Genomic DNA, 17,607 nt, shown 5'->3' with positions numbered 1-17,607 from the left:
GCTAGAGTCAGGGGAAGCAAATTCTATCCTGGTTGACATCTAATTTGGTGAATCCAATTGGGAAATGGGAAGGTGTTGGTAGAAAATAGCCTGGGAAAGATGCATGATGTGTGCCAGAGGCTGTGCCCGAAAGCTGACGTATAACCTGAAATAGTGATGGGAAGAACACTAAATACAGCAGGTGACAAAGCAAAGGATACAGAGTGGACTTCACAGTAAAGGGGAAAAGCCATAATTGGGAAAAATAAATAGGCATTCAAGCAGGTGAGCCTTAAACATGCAAAAGGAATAGCTCTGGACACAATGCATTAGAAGAGGAGATTCCTTTTTAGATTGTCAATTCACGCTTTTGCTTTGTGTGTTTTGGATGGTAGGGCTAAAATACGTGTGTAGGAAAGCCTGGCTTAAAATAAACTGGTTTGGGATAGGGTGATAGGTAGAGAATGAGCAAGCTAGAAAAATGTCTGTTAATTATAGCACATTAAAATAGTTTGAACTTCAGAAAATCTATAGAAGTAATTCCTAAGTAAATATGTTCAGTCCTGTAAATGCTTCTCCAGGACTAAAATCAAGGCAAAACCTGGCAAATGCCTTGAGAAAATAAAGAGAACCAAACTGAAATCAAGAGCAGTTATCAACTTTAGGCTTAAAAGGTGAAAAACCATCACCACTACAGGCAGTAACAAAATGTAGAGAAAAGTAAAACTGACTAGAGTCTGAACAGGAAACCAGACTCAGTGACTGGCTTGCTATTATTTATATTTAGGTAAAAAAAAAAAGACAGTTTTCTAAACTGTTGAATTCATAGTTTACATGATCTTTATCATCTCCATCATCTTCATCTTCATCATCATCATCATCAGGGTAGCTCCCGATTACCTTACTGTGGTCAACTTCTTACGATGACTAAAAAGCCCTACATAATCTATGATCCCGCCTATATCTTCTCATCCACTCCTCCCACATCAGGCTCTTCCTAGCTCACTATGCTGCAGCCACATTGGGTACATTTGTGTTCTTCAAACACTGAATTTTTTTTCCTGTGTCAGAGTCTGAACATATACAGCCTTTCTAGAAATCTTCTCCTGTCATTTTAACATGACTGTTCTTTCTGCTTTTCAAGTCTCAGCTCAGATTATTACTTCTCAACAGATTTTCCTGACTATCCTACTCAGCATTACCCAGTACATCCCAAACTGTCCTACTTGAAAGTATCCATTCTTCTACTTGTGTGTCTGTCCCTCTAGCTACCTTTGCTGTTTAATACCTGTGTTACCAGTTAGCATATTATTTATCTCAGAGCAGAAACTTTGACTGTTTTACTTCAAACTGTAATTACTACTATCTAGAACTAATTGTAGATGCTCAAAAATACATGTTGACTGAACGAATGAGTAGTTTTAAGTGCTAAAATCCACTGCATTTTTCAAAACTCACAACTCAGATAAGTATCATTTTGTTTTTTAATCTAGTTTATTAAAAAGGAGATTGACTTTTTTGAAAGATTAGTTGACTTGACAAGATGCCAAGTTATTTAAAGAGTTGCATGAGATAGGGAACAGATTATAATGCATGATAGTAATGTATTTTTATTTCAATTCTCATTATTGGTACAGCACACTTATATGCTAGCTACTAGTGAACAGCAGCTAGTTTACAACCTCTGAAGCTACATAAGTTAATTCTCTAGTTTGCATCACTGATTATATCTAAGTTAAGTCTAAAGGAGCATGCATAGGAATACACACTCCTTTGTGATTACCTTTGTGTTTAGCTGCTGACCTCAAAGAAGTCACACTCTATGTAATGATGACAACACCGGACAAAGCATTAAGGTCCTGACTGAACACAGAAAAACCTTATGCAAAGATGGTACACAGTTTCAGTCTTCTCTTAACCTTAGCTATACCAATAAGTCTTCCCTCTTAGGGTAATACATCAAGAAAAATTTAGTTAAGCCAGTTTATTCTTTTTGGATAATCAAAAAAAAAATGTTCATGCAGTTTCCAAAGATATTTTTGAAAGATAAAGTAAAATATATACATAAGAGTGAATAAAATATGTTGATATAAAGAATCAAAAAAATTTTTTCAAGGCACTGTACAGAATAGACCAAGCTTAACATTTAACATAGACTCAAATTTGAATGAAAAATAGAGCAATAAAAATATGAAGCATAAAACTGAAATTCCTTAAATTTATTCATCTAATTATAATCACTTTTGCTTCTCAGTAAACTAAAAAACTGTTTCATTTTCTCTTGGGTTTTAGGACAAAACTTTGCATAAGTTAATCCTGAAAATGCTAAGGTTATCATCAGTCTTCTTAATCAAAATTTTATGTTTTATGAATAATAATAATATTGTTAATATATAAGAAGTTATTACAAGTGATTATACCAAAGATGTAGATAACTATGCAAATTATATAATCATTTCAGAAACTAGCAAATACAGAAGAAAACACACAAAAAAAGCTTCTCAATACAAATGGTAACCAAAGAACATGTAATAACATGATAAAAGATATAATTTGATTTATCAAATTGACAAAAATGTAAACATTTTAAAATGACAGCATCTACCATTAGCTATAGTGTGAGGAAGGAGGTGCTTTCATATCTTGCTGGTAGGAATATTGAATATTATGGAGTTCAGTTTGGCAGTATATACTATAATTTTTGTAATTTGGTATGCAGGCTTGACTGAGTCCTGCAATTCATCCTAAGGGTACAATCATGATTCATGCAGATATATAGCCTTAAGGATGTTTATCACAGGGCTGCTTAAATAAGAAAAAAAGAATTGACAACAACTTTTCTAATGTGTCTAAAAAATTATAGTTCATCCATAAAATTAAAGTTCAAAATAAACATGTATGCAGTTCCTAAAAATGTGGTAGAAATACCACTAATATCATTTAAAAATATTCATAGGATAGTAAGGAAAAAGTAAAAGCAACATGATGCCATTATTGAGCTCATAAAATATGTATCAGTATGTAGAAATGAGACAATGTGGCCATATACCAAAAAATCAATAGCAGTTATCTTTCGGTAATAGGATTACGAATGACTTTTGTTTTATTATTTTCTTCAGTGTGTTTATGTAAATTTTAGCAACACATATTATATTATTTTGTATAAAAATAAAATGAAAGCTACACATAAAATTAATGATTTAATCTCAATCAAAGATGAACTAGTAAAAAAAAGAGCAATATCACAAGGAATAAAGAAGAAAAATAAATTCGAAAATTATGAAAGCAAGCACCAAAGGAAGAAATTCAGAACAGTGTTTCAGTCCAAGAAATGCACTGTGAACAGGTACTAGATGCATTATTTTTTCATCGTGCATGCCAAAATTTTACAGCAACATATACAAAATTTTTAAAATGTATTTCTTCCATGTATTTTTTTAATACTGACATCTGAAAAGATGATGTTATTTCTTTCTAGGTAGGCTTCATTAATGACTTGGAAAATTGTAAATGAAATTGAATACATAACATAAAATTAAATTCACTGAATATTTCTTTTGAGCAATTTAGTTTGCTACTATTAGCTGTGATGTATCATTATTACTATTGTAGTGCAGTCTATGGTTCTTCGCATTATAAAAATGATTTTTGTGCTCAGTTCAGTTCAATTGCTCAGTTGTGTCCAACTCTTTGCAAACCCATGGATAGCAGTCCACGAGTCTTCCCTGTCCATCACTAGCTCTTGGAGCCTACTCAAACTCATATCCATCAAGTCAGTGGTGCCATGAACCATCTCATTCTCTATCATCCCTTTCTCCTCCTGTCTTCAATCCTTCCAAGCATCATGGTCTTTTCCAATGAGTCAGTTTTTCCCACCAGGTGGCCAAAGTATTGAAGTTTCAGCATCAGTCCTTCCAAAGTATATTCAGGACTGATTTCCTTTAGGATTGACTGGTTTGATCTCCTTTCTCTCCAAGGGGATCTCAAGAATCTTCTCCAACACCACAGTTCAAAAGCATCAATTCTTGAGCATTCAACTTTCTTTATGGTCCAACTCTCACATCCAAACATGACTACTGGAAAAACCAAAGTTTTGACAAGGCGGACCTTTGTCGGTAAAGTAATGTCTCTGCTTTTTAATAGGGTGTCAAGGTTTGTCATAGTTTTTCTTCCTAGGAGCAAGTATCTTTTAATTTCATGGGTGCAGTCACAATCTTCAGTAATTTTGGAGGCCAAGAAAATAAAATTTCTTACTAGTTCCATTATTTCTCCATCTATTTGCCATGAAGTGATGGAATCAAAGGCCATGATCTTCATTTTTTGAATGTTGAGTTTTAAAGCAGATTTTCCACTCTCCTCTTTCACTTTCATCAAGAGGCTCTTGAGTTCCTCTTCACTTTCTGCCATAAGGGTGGTATCATCTGCATATCTGAGGTTATTGATATTTCTCCTGGCAGTCTTGATTCCAGTTTGTGCTTCATCCACTCTGGCATTTAGCACGATGTACTCTGCATATGTTCATTGGATATGTTCTGCATATGTTCATTGGCTGCATATGTTCATTGGAAGGACTGATGCTGAAGCTGAAACTCCAGTACTTGGGCCACCTCATGCGAAGAGTTGACTCGTTGGAAAAGACCCTGATGCTGGGAGGGATTGGGGGCAGGAGGAGAAGGGGGCAATAGAGGATGAGATGGGTGGATGGCATCACCGACTCAATGGGCATGAGTTTGAGTAAACTCCGGGAGTTGGTGATGGACAGGGAGGCCTGGCGTGCTGCAATTCATGGGGTCACAAAGAGTCGGACACTACTGAGCGACTGAACTGAACTGAACTGAACTCTGCATATATGTTAAATAAACCGGGTGACAATATACAGCCTTGATGTACTCCTTTTCCTATTTGGAACCAGTCTGTTGTTCCTCTCTGATTCTAACTTTTGCTTCTTGACCTGCTTACAGAGTTCTCAGGAGGCAGGTCAGGTGGTCTGGTATTCCCATCTCTTTAATAATTTTCCACAGTTTGTTGTGATCCACAAAGTCAAAGGCTTTAGCAGAGTCAATGAAGCAGAAGTCAATGTTTTCCTGGAATTCTCTTGCTTTTGCTATGATCCAATGTATGTTGCAATTTGATCTCTGGTTCCTCTGCCTTTTCTAAATCCGGCTTGGACATCTGGAAGTTCTCAGTTTGTATACTGTTGAAGCCTGGCTTGGAGAACTTTGAGCATTACTTTACTAGCATGTGAGATGTGTGTAATTGTGTGATAGTTGGAACATTCTTTGGCATTGCCTTTTTTAGGGATTGTAAAGAAAACTGACCTTTTCCAGTCCTGTGGCCACTGCTGAGTTTTTCAAATTTGCTGGCATATTGAGTACAGCACTGTAACAGCATCATCTTTTAGGATTTGAAATAGCTCAACTGGAATTCCCTCACCTCCACTAGCTTTGTTCATAGTGATGTTGCCTAAAGCTCACTTGACTTTGGACTCCAAGATGTCTGGCTCTAGATGAGTGATCACACCATTGTGGTTATCAGGGTCATTAAGATCTCTTGTATAGTTCTTCTGTGTATCCTTGCCACCTCTTCTTAATATCTTCTGTTTCTGTTATGTCCATACTGTTTCTGTCCTTTATTGTGCCCATTGTTGCATGAAATGTTCCTTTGGTTTCTCTAATTTTCTTGAAGAGATCCCTAGTCTTTCCCATTTTATTATTTTCCTCCATTTCTTTGCGTTGATCACTTAGGAAGACTTTCTTATCTCTCCTTGCTATTCTTTGGAACTCTGCATTCAGATGGATATATTTCCTTTTTTCCTTTGCCTTTCACTTCTCTTCTTTTCTCAGCTATTTGTAAGGCCTCCTCAGACAATCATTTTGCCTTTGCATTTTTTTGCTCACCACCTCCTGTACAATGTTAGAAACCTCCATCCATATTTCTTTAAGTACTCTATCTATCAGATCTAATCCCTTGAATCTATTTTCACTTTCACTGTATAATCATAAGGAACTTAATTTAGGTCATACTTGAACGGTCTAGTGGTTTTCCCTGCTTTCTCCAATTTAAGTCTGAATTTGGCAGTAAGGAGTTCATGATCTGAGCCACAGTCAGCTCCTGGTCTTGTTTTTGCTGGCTGTATAGAGCTTATTTATCTTTTTATGTACTTTATCCCATTTATTCTCATCAAAACACTTGAAAGTTGTGTCATTTCCACTTTACACATGAAGAAACAAAAATCTAGCAAGATTACATGCCTTCCCAACATCCCAGAAATGCTCCAAGTTTCTGGAAACTAAACCAAGCCTATCATAGACCATGATTCTCACACTGAGCAATACTTTGGAGAACATTCATACCGGACATGAAATTCTTATGTGTGTTTTTTTTTTTCTTCCTGTGCTAATAAACAATTTCAAAATTGTTTGGTTAGTTTCTATGAGCCATCTCTGTGAGTTTGTAAGAGCTGCTGACTGCAGATCAGCACAGTTTCCAACTACTTTATCAAATCATACCTTCAGTTTTTTCCACATATCCTATACATTTTGCATAAAGAATGTTCTCCAAAAATTTTGACTTCTTGTTGAGAATTTTAGCAGAGTTTTGTTCTTCAACTCTAATTTGATTTTAAAAACTTGTATGTAGTATAAGGTATATCAAGATCACTTAACAGATGAACTTTAGATAATTATAAACACCTATTAATTAATTAGATATCTAAGAATCTTTAAGGATACTTTTGAGATTGAACTGGAGACAATTTTGATTAATTTAGTCAAAATACTATATTTTTTTCCCTATCTATGAGTGAAAGTGAGTGAAATCACTCAGTTGTGTCTAACACTTTATGACCCAGTGGACTGTAGCCCACCAGGCTCTTCTCTCCATGGAATTCTCCAGGCAAGAATACTGGAGTAGTTTACCATGCCCTTTTCCAAGGGATCTTCCCAATCCAGGGATCAAACCCAGGCCTCCCACATTGAAAGCAGATTCTTTACCATTTAAGCTACCTAGGAAACCCTATATATATTGTGGTCTTTTCTACCTAAGAATTAGAAAATTGCCTCTAAGAAACATAAAAAAATACCTAAAATCAGCCTCAAGCTCCTTTTCACCTTCACTGTAGTTATTTAGAGGAAGGAAGAGAGACAGAGATATAAATATCCCAGTAGATATGCCATGTAGTAGGCTGACCCTAGGTTTCCTTCTGTATTCAGTGATATTGCTTCCATTTTATAGCATTTATCTACACTTATATTTATATATATTCTGGCAATAGTCAAAATTACTTATGTAGCTCAAACTTTCCTCAGAGTTCTAGAAACCTTTCTCTAGCTCAACATTTCTGTTTGGTTGTCTCATGGGATTTCACAAATCCTATGTCCAAAATGGAGCTCTTCTGTTCTCCTCCAGTATTAATACATTTTCATTTTTCAATATCTCAGGAAATGATAGCACCATACATCCAGTTGTTTGAGCCCATCATCCTTGGTTCCTTACTTTGCTCCTACCATCACATCCAGTGCCTCAGGAAGCCTTTTCTTGGTACTTGCTAATGAGTCAGTCCTATCTTTTTAGATGACACCACCCTTATGGCAAAAAGTGAAAAAGAACTAAAGAGCCTCTTGAGGAAAGTGAAAGAGGAGAGTGAAAAAGTTGGCTTAATGCTCAATATTCAGAAAATTAAGATCATGGCATCCAGTCCCATCACTTCATGACAAATAAATGGGGAAACAGTGGAAACAGTGGCTGACTTTATTATTCTGGACTCCAAAATCACTACAGATGGTGATTGCAGCCATGAATTAAAAGATGCTTACTCCTTGGAAGGAAAGTTATGACTAACCTAGACAGCATATTAAAAAGCAGAGACATTACTTTGTCAGCAAAGGTCTATCTAGTCAAGGCTATGACTTTTCCAGTGGTCATGTATGGATGTGAGAGTTGGACTATAAAGAAAGCTGAGCACAGAAGAATTGATACTTTTGAACTGTGGTATTGGAGAAGACTCTTGAGAGTCCCTTAGACTTCAAGGAGATCCAACCAGTCCATCCTAAAGGAGATCAGTCCTGGGTGTTCATTGGAAGGACTGATGCTGAAGCTGAAACTCCAATACTTTGGTACCTGATGCGAAGAGCTGACTCATTTGAAAAGACCCTGATGCTGGGAAAGATTGAGGGCAGGAGGAGAAGGGGACAACAGAGGACGAGATGGTTGGATGGCATCACTGACTCAATGGACATGGGTTTGGGTGACTCCGGGAGTTGGTGATGAACAGGGAGGCCTGGCATGCTACGGTTCATGGGGTCACAAAGAGTCAGACACGACTGAGTGAGTGAACTGAACTGAATGAATCAGTCTAGTATCCATTAGCTGCACTACCAATATGTTAGTCAAAACCTTCTTACAGAATTCTATCTCCCCTTCCAATCACCATCTCCCCAAATTGGTCATCACACAGCAGACAGATAATCTTTTAAACAAAAATTGAAATAACAGCAACCTCTATTAATCTTTCAGTGGACTAACCATGCAGTTCATAACCTAGATAAAATACCTATTTCACATGATTCCAGTTGTTTTCTACGAGCTTTATGAAGTTATACTTGTCATAAAATATACTGAACATGTTAAAGCACATACTTTGATGAAGTTTGACATCGGTATATATATATGGAAAGCCATCATCACAAGATAACAAGATGTCTGTTAACTTCAAAAGTATATAACCTATTTAATGCCTCCCTCCTCTTTACCCACCCATGATAACTGATAGGGAAGGTTTCTCAGTTGTGTCCAACTCTTGAGACCCCATGGGCTATACAGTCCATGGAATTATCCAGGGCAGAATACTGAAGTAGGTAGCTGTTCCCTTCTCCAGGGGGTCTTCCCAACCAAGGGATCAAACCCAGGTCTCCTGCATTGCAGGCAGATTCTTTACCAACTGAGCTACCAGGGAAACCCTTTACCCACCCATATATACAGATAATCACTGATCAGCTTTGCTTTCAAGAAACTTATAAGAATTGATTAATACTTTTCTCTTACCTAAGCCACTCACTGAGCCCAAGTTGATTTCTCTGGTTCCATTCTTACCAAAAGTCGGGGGGCGGGGGAGGGGGAGAGGGAGCAAGTTTAACAAAAATCATTGGGAAAATACCAACATGGTTGTCTAGTTTTCAAAATGGCTTATGAAACTTCTGAAACCCTGCAACACTTTTATGTACTTGAATCTTTATCAATCTTAATAAAAATTTTATTAATAATAAACTTCCATTTTTAATTAGAAATTTAATGTGTTTCTTGGCCCAATTTTAAAATCTAGATTTGTCTCTCTCTTTTAACATTATCATCATGGTTTTGGAAATTCTGTCTAGAGACACTGTAATATTAGTGAAAGCAATTGAGTGTAGTTTGTGTGTGCTTACCAAAGAACTAAATCTTAACAATGTAAGGAATTCCACATAATGTAAATAATATTGCATTTTTGAGAATTATTCATGGGCTTTTCAATAGAATTTTTTATTTAATAATATATGATGATTATATGTGTCATTTATTTCAGGTCATATGCAGTTTTGATTATATAGTATATTCAATTAATATTCTAAAACTATCAGTTCTCTTCCTACAGTAATCACAGCATGTTTTACTTCTTGTTACTTCAAAAGGTGGCTTTTAAATGGTTCTTCACAAAAATGAAAATGAAAGAAAATGCCAAAATACAACTAATTTCACTTCTTTTTGAAATTTGACATTTTCCACTAGCTAAGTAATATAAAAACACATCACCTAAATGAGCAGTATTTTAATAGCATCAATTTCACAACATTTTAATTGTTGTCACATTTCTTCTTTCTTTAGGGAGACTTCTGGTTAACAGCCGTGGGATCTAAAGAACAAGTAAGATTTAAAGCATACTAGCATACCAGTTTTTGGTTTTTGTTTGTTTTTTCTGGTCTAGTTTTCACATTTTATTCGCTTATTACTTAATAGTATTTCTTTACTACTATGAGTTGTAACTTCTTAGAAAATTGTTAGCAATTTTATCCTGGAGCATGAGGAATAAAAGTGAACTTTCAACACTTTCAGATTATTTGGAGGCTTTAAAAACCTACATGAATTTTCTGTGTATGGTAGGCAGATAGAAAGATATTACAAATGGAGTGAAAGTCCAGGTCCAAAGTAATGGGCATGCTTTTATGCTGAGTAAATAGAAACCCTTCAAGTGAATTTTTGTAAGACATTTGCTTTTGTAAAATGTCTACTGTGCAGTTGTCTTCTTCTTACTTGCCTACCAGTAGAAGAGGTCACAGAAGGGTTCATTTGCTTCCCCAAACCTACCTCATGGAGAACCATGACTCAGAACCAGAGAGTTGGGGTAATGTGAAATGCATCCTCCAAACTGGAATAGGATGTGTTGGGATGATGAGGGAAGGACCTTCAGTTAATGGAGAAGAAAAGAGAACAAGTGAAATAAGAGACAAAAGGAAAGGAAATGAGGAATGGGAAAATTGAAAACAATAATAAGGAAGAAAGCAGATCACTGTACAAATGAAGAAAGTGAACAGCTAGGTTACATATACTTCATTGTCAATATTTGGAAGAAAGGAAATAGAGGTAAAACAAACTTAGTAGAGACTGAAAACTGAAGAGAGGTAGAGACAGGGTATAAATAGGTTGTAGTTGAGAAAAGGGGAGAGATAAAATAGTGACCAAAGAGGCAGAAAGTTCCTCTTTTAATTTTTGCTACTTCTTTGACAATTGAGTCAGTTGAAACTAGAACTTGAGTGGTTTAAAAAATAGAAACATTGAATATTTTTATCTATTTCAATGAAGAAGAAAAAATTCTAGTCCTTATTTGCTGTCTCTGAGGATCTTGCTTTATGCTCAATTTAAGCCATGCTCAAATGAAGAAAATGTTTCTTGATTTGTTTCAAGTTTATTATAAGTGTTCTAAACCTGATCTACTCCTGAAATCACTTAACTTATAAAAAGGGGAATCTCATGCATGTAGACAGGTGAAATAAGTCATTAAAATATGCTTCTAATCTACAGAAAGCATATGTAAAATAATTCAAATTTATAGTCAGAGGAATTCAAATTACTCCTGCATTCAGGGACACAAAGCTCTAGATTCGCCCTGTAGTTATCCTGTAATTGCTACTTGCAGGCAAAAGAAAAGTGAACACCAGTGCTGATCTCAACTGTAATGTACAGATTTACCAAGGAACCTTGAGAATTGATAGTCTTTCTATCCCAAAGTGTAAATCATAAAGGTTCAATAACCTTCCTTTTATTGCCATAAAGACATAAGTTAGTAAAAGTTCATTTTTAGCAGCACTTCACAATATTTTAATTGGGAAGTATAACTTTGAGTTTATGGTTGTTGCATTGTTGTTGTTGTTGTTGTTTGCTGGCTATTATGTGTTAATCATTTATCATCATAATAAGAGTTCTCTTAATTTGAAGTATCTGGGAAAAATAATTTGTTTATTTATGGTGTATATATAAAGTTATCATTAATAGTCCATCATTCATTATTTTCCTAATTATAACATAGACTTTTGATGTTGGTAGAGTAGAAAGTGCCTGTTGATTCTGACTCCAAAATACTGAGTAAAATCCCAATACCATCTTTACGATCTACTTAAGTCTCCTGAGGCCTCAATGTTTTAACATTAAAAACAAGGACAATACTGCCTACACATAGAATTGCGGTAGCATTTGAACAACTTATCAACCTGAAATTACTTGGGACTTGTTCAACATTAGTAGATGACATACCTGATGACACTTGGGTTCTAGCTTCCTAAAGCTTCCAGTCCAAAATCCCATGAGCCATGCAAATGATTTTGCAAGGATTGTTGCTTGTGTTTGTACTTGTGATTTGACTTTATCATCAAAAAAGTTGCTCTGGGGATAAATCAACCTACCATTTAAAAAGCTTTAGTCATCCTCATGTCTCTACATCTGGAGTGCAGGCAAAGTCCTTTAGCATCATCAAAATTGTCACCTGCTTTCTGCTACTTTATGTTCCTCAATGGAAAAAAATCTAGAACTCTCTCTCTCTCTTATTTTAATAGTGCTAGGCTAGGTCGTTTTACAAATATCTTCTCAGATAATCTTCACAGCTGTCATGTAAAGAATATCTGATTTTCCCTTTTCCAGATGATTCTCAAAACAGCTGAATAACATGACTGAGGTCACCTAGATAGAAAAGTGAAGGAACTGTAATTGGGACTGAGAACTCTGCCTACAGTTTGTATACATTGCAAAACACCCTAATATCTTCCTTAGTGAAATATAACAAATTTAATACAAATATTCATAGAAGTACTATCACAGTGATTTTATCCATATTTGTGTAAAGAAAGCATTTAATGAAAAAGAGGAGGGGAAGCAAAAGTGATTGCTAGTTCCAAAAGAGGATAAGGACTGCTGGAAGATAAGTAGTAAGACAGTCTCACTAACTCAGTATTGTGCCTTGAACAAGCTCTATGAGGCATCAGTCAGCATTTTTTAAAAAGTGCTTCTTACAGCATCGAAACATGTAGATTATCTAGGGTGAAACAGATCACCAGCCCAGGTTGGATGCATGAGACAAGTGCTCGGACCTGGTGCACTGGGAAGACCCAGAGGGATCGGGTGGAGAGGGAGGTGGGAGAGGGGACCGGGATGGGGAATACATGTAAAGCCATGGCTGATTCATGTCAATGTATGACAAAAACCACTATAATATTGTAAAGTAATTAGCCTCCAACTAATAAAGATAAATGAAAAAAGAAAAAAAAAAGTGCTTCCTACTAAGTTGACAGCAGAGTGTACCTGAAGTCCTCCTACATGAACCTTTAAGACCCAATTCATCTGCATTCCTCTGAAAGTTTAGCAGAGAGAAACTTTATTTTCTAATTGTTGTCATTCTTCTTCTTAACAAAACCCCAAAGATTCGCTTTTCTGACTCTGCTTTTGGCTGATGGTGTGAAGTGTGTGGTTTTTCTCAGTTGATCTAGGTATATTTGTTGAAGTCGAGAAAGAGAATAATTATTATATAAACGCACATTGAACAATCCCTTTGAGACACTAGCCTCTTGAACATTATTAAGAAAAAAAAGAGAAGCTGTTAGAAAAAAATAAAATTGAAGTTCCTGCATGATTAGTGAATTAATTTTTAAAATAATTGCTTCTAATTAACTTCATTAAAATAAACCCGTTTTATTCTTTTGTTAGAAAAATTCTCCTAGGAAAAGTCAACAAACACTTCTCTTTCTGGTCCTTCACACACAAACATTCACAAGCACAGATATACATACAAACACACACAACTGCACACTATGTATACTATGACAAAAATTTTCCACTTTCCAATGAAATATTCTATGTTATCTGTTTTGTAGAATATATAATCTTGAAAAAGTGATTTTTTGGAGAAGAGTTGAAATGACTGAGCCTTAAATGTGTTATGACATTTTGAAACTTTAATCTACGCCTATCTAAACACTGTGTTTTAAGTAGTCATCATCTTGTTTCATAAATGACAGCTGCCTGTGTTTAGAAATATACTTTCATTGTGCTGATATCACAGCTCAGATTTCTCTTTCCTCAGATTGTCTCCAGTGTAAACATGCTGCTTGATCAAGATGACAGGGAACTTAACTTGATTGCTAGGCAACTGTGTTCTTATTACCATAGATAAACACACTTACTTCCTCTTTGGTGTTTTCCTGGTAAGGAATTTCTGGAGGAGCCTAATGCTTTCTTTTGGATAGATTATTATCTCATCCTGTCCAAGTAATCACATAGGTATCCTTTATTCTTTTGGATTTAATGCAAGGAAAAGTTCAGAGGCAAATGTTGAGGTATTAGATGGTATCTAATTAGATGTGTATCAAGGCATGCTGAGAAAAAGGGATGTTATTATTAGGAAACATTTTGAGTACATGAGAAAGAATCTAAATTATTCCACAGAAGCATGTTTCCATCTAGATTCTGAAAACTAAGTGTTATCTTGGGATCATGGGGGAGTTTTGTTCACAATATCAACTTCGTTCTTGAAATTCAAGTAAATGCTTCCAGAATGAAATGAGGTAATAGCAATGGACCAAACAGTTGTTTATTTTACATGACAGTTGTTTATTTACATTTTACATAATAATCTACCAAATAATCTACCTCTTTATTTCCAAGGAGAGTTATTGTTCCTCTGTGAGTCTTACATAGAGCTTACAGTTTACTTACTGTAGAAAAATGTTCATTATCCACAGCAACTACTGATTATAAGGATCCGAAGGTATCAAGAGGGCAAAAGTGCAGCAGCCAAGAGGAATTCAAGTCAGAGGGAACTCTCAGAGTGCATTCTCATAGGCTGGTTAAACTAAAAGACGCAAAAGGATTCATGCGACCCAGGAACCCCAGCTGGTGCACTAACCCCCTAGAGTGACTGAATGTCCTTTTGTGAAGGAATAGTTGAATTAGTGGGACCAGAGTAGTGGAACTAATGCTGACGATAGCATTTTCACCACTACTATGAAAAACCAAATTATACAGTCCCCAGTGCTGGTTACACCCAGAAATTCCCTGAATTTTGATGTCAGTTTGACTGTCTGGCTCAGAGCAAAGTTGGTCCTGTCTGCAGTGCCCGTATATTTGTGACCATGCAAGTGCTAATACTCAAATTTTCCATATTCTCTTAGAGCCACCTATTTATATCTGGAAAAAAAATCAGTATCCAAAAAGGCTATTTCAGAATAGTGAATGAACTGGCCTCCAGTGCCACTGACAATGCAGTAGGGAAAGGAAGAGGGAAGGAAAAATAAATAAATAAAAACACCATTATTGATTAAACATGGACTGTTACCAAACATAGAAGTGAGTGAGGATCCTTTCATATTTGAAGACTGTTATTAGTTCTGCTTTGTGAGTTATTGCTTTTTTGCTATCATCCATGATCAATGATAGAACACAACAATGATGGTATAGCACCTAAGGGGGATGTATGCCTGTGGCACATTTATTTTCCCCGTCACCTTGAGAGTGGTTTCCAAGATTAATTCTAGCGTCAGTGGCTCCATATATTAATTGTTACTGCAGAAGCTCTTTATAATATGTCAGAGTTTAGCCACTCCTGTGTTACTTTGATGTAAGGTCCCTAAAGCCTCAGAAATCAAAAGCAAACAAGCATAAGTCCTGGCAAAAGTTTTCAAATATCATTGCATAATTTTTTTTAAAAATTAACATCTGTACTATCTGCATCCTTATCTTTAACTCTTTTTCTTTCTGCCATTGTTACTATGACTAGTTGCATTTATCTATTCTGCTCAAGACATTCATATACTCAGAAATCTTTGTTGAAAAACTTAATCTAGTGGAAAACTTTCTGATATAGATTCGATATAGATATTTGACAGTATAGGCCAGGGTATTGTGAATGCAAAGGCAGATGACAGTAATCCATTCAAATCCAATCCATTTAGGTTAGTACATAACCTAAAAATGGAACTGTATATATAAAGTTCGCATGGACCCTGAGCAAAGACAAGTCACAGGGTTTCTTTAAGCACTGCTGAGTTTTGTGCAATTTTGTGAAGTTTTGCTCTTCTACCTGATGTTATAGGATGCAAGAGCAAGAATATATACCATCACAGATAATGGTGATCCCTTATCCTGGATTGCATAATGGCTAAAATGCATGCATATGGCATTAGACTTTAGCTGATAGAGCTTGATAAAAATTTCAGTATTATTTCATAAATCTACCTTGTTCTCATATCTACTTAAAGCAAAACAGTCATTTGACATTGTAAATAGTTTCCCTGTATCTGTGTGTGAAAGTAAAGCATCTTACCTAACATAACTTCCTTGAATGCATGAATGTATCATTTTTGTAATCTTCTCAAGTACTGTGAATAATGCTTGGCTCATGGTCCGTAGTCAGTATGTACTGGACAGGTGTTTTAGTTTTCTATGCTGTATAACAAATTACCGCACATTCAGTGGCTTTAAAATAACATTTATTATCTCACAGTTTCTATGGGTAGGTACAGGCATGGCTTAGTTGACTCCTCTGCAAGGATGCAATCAATATGTCAGCAAGGGCTTAGTTCTCACCTGGAGGCTAAATTGGTGATGGATCCACTTCCAAGTTCACTCAGGTTGTTGGCAGAATGTACTTCCTTGTTACTGTTAAAACGAGGACTCTAGCTTCTTGATGCTTATTGTCTGGAGGTTTTGCTCAGCTCCAAGAGGCTGCCTAAAGTTCACTGCCTAAAGGCCCTGTCCAAAGCCTTCTCACAGCATGACACTTTGCCTCCTTAAAGCCAGCAAGGGAGAAGGAGAGCCCCTACGGCCAAGAACAGGATGAAGTTTTATATAATATAGCATCATCAAGGCAGTGAAATCCTATATCCTTTGCTAAGCTCTATTGGTTAGAAGGAAATCACCAGGCCTGTCTACACGCAAGGGAACAGGATTATACAAGAACATAGACACCAAGAGGAAGAGGCCCTGGGGACCACTTTAAAGCCTGTTTGCCAAGTAGGTATGACCATTAAAACTAGTATCAGAGAAACCTTGATTCTCAACTTTGAACCAGAATTTAAAATCACATTAGAGAAAAAATCATGTTTGGTTGCTGAACAAAATGTAAAATAACTGTTAAAATAGCTGTAGAGTTGTCACTACACTTGATTTACAAAGGCACCATATCCACAGCATTCCCAATGGTAAGAGGCTAAATCTTCAGGGAATAGAAGCATATTCTGTGCTTACTTTGACAGTGAGTAGTGTGTGAGCCTCTTTCCTTTCTGAGTATGTTCTGAGTTTCAGGGCTTTGAATAACACAGCTTGTTCTTAATGTACACCCCACTGTCTACTATTGTTTGGCCTATAACAACCACAGAGGTTATTATATACTATGTAATTACAGACTGCAGTTACTAAGCATTTTACCATCTATTTACCCATAGGTCTGTTTTCTCACATAAGCACTTAATTCTATAATATTTAAATCAAAAGCTCCAAGCTTACTGGTCTTCCAGAATATGAGAATAATAGTTGAATTGTAAGTCATTCCCCCAGGGAACAATGTACTGGGACATGTGGGACCATGTAACCTTGGAGCGTCTACATCTGGTGATCTCTATAAAGCTCCCCAAATTTATATCTTCCTGGAATTCAAAAACAGATACACTTTCTGAGGGCCCCCGCAGACCATAATTGCCACTTTCTACGTAAGAAAAGCAGTCTCTAAGGTAACCAGGATACCCATACCATAGCAATCTACATCTCGGGCAATCTAACTTAAAAGTGTAATACATGTGAACCCTAATGCCAAAGTCAAGTTTTCCATGCTAAAATAATCAACATAGACCACTGAAATTTAAAAATAACTCTCCATATTAAATCTTGGGGATACCTTTTGCATCTGTTGTGTAACACACCCGTGACATTTTCAGTCCGCCTCTAATCCTTGTCACATATAGCAGTGATCATGTGACAGTCCAGGGTGTGTGTATCAGTCAGGATCCTTTCAGAAAACTGATGGCATACTTTAAAAAGCTGGAAGAGCCTTTAATAAAGTGACTTTTATGGAGGGATAATTAGGGTTAAAGGGTAGTAAAGTATCCCAGGCTATAT

General features: G+C 36.1%; 1 protein-coding gene across 38 annotated transcripts in view; it reads left to right on the top strand.

Moving 5' to 3' along the window:
• Window positions 1-17,607, top strand: part of PTPRD (protein tyrosine phosphatase receptor type D) — a 2,322,816-nt gene that overhangs the window by 1,621,044 nt on the left and 684,165 nt on the right. For all 38 annotated transcript variants that reach the window (XM_070480470.1, XM_070480471.1, XM_070480507.1 and 35 more), the window contains one exon: window positions 9,838-9,876. The gene's annotated coding sequence lies outside the window, so the exon portion shown is untranslated. The remainder of the gene's footprint in view (window positions 1-9,837; window positions 9,877-17,607) is intronic.

Source organism: Odocoileus virginianus, chromosome 18 (genome assembly GCF_023699985.2).
Source record: "Odocoileus virginianus isolate 20LAN1187 ecotype Illinois chromosome 18, Ovbor_1.2, whole genome shotgun sequence".
In the NCBI taxonomy this organism is placed as follows: domain Eukaryota; kingdom Metazoa; phylum Chordata; class Mammalia; order Artiodactyla; family Cervidae; genus Odocoileus; species Odocoileus virginianus.
Note: the sequence above shows the minus strand (reverse complement) of the source record. Positions and strands in the feature narration are given on the sequence as shown.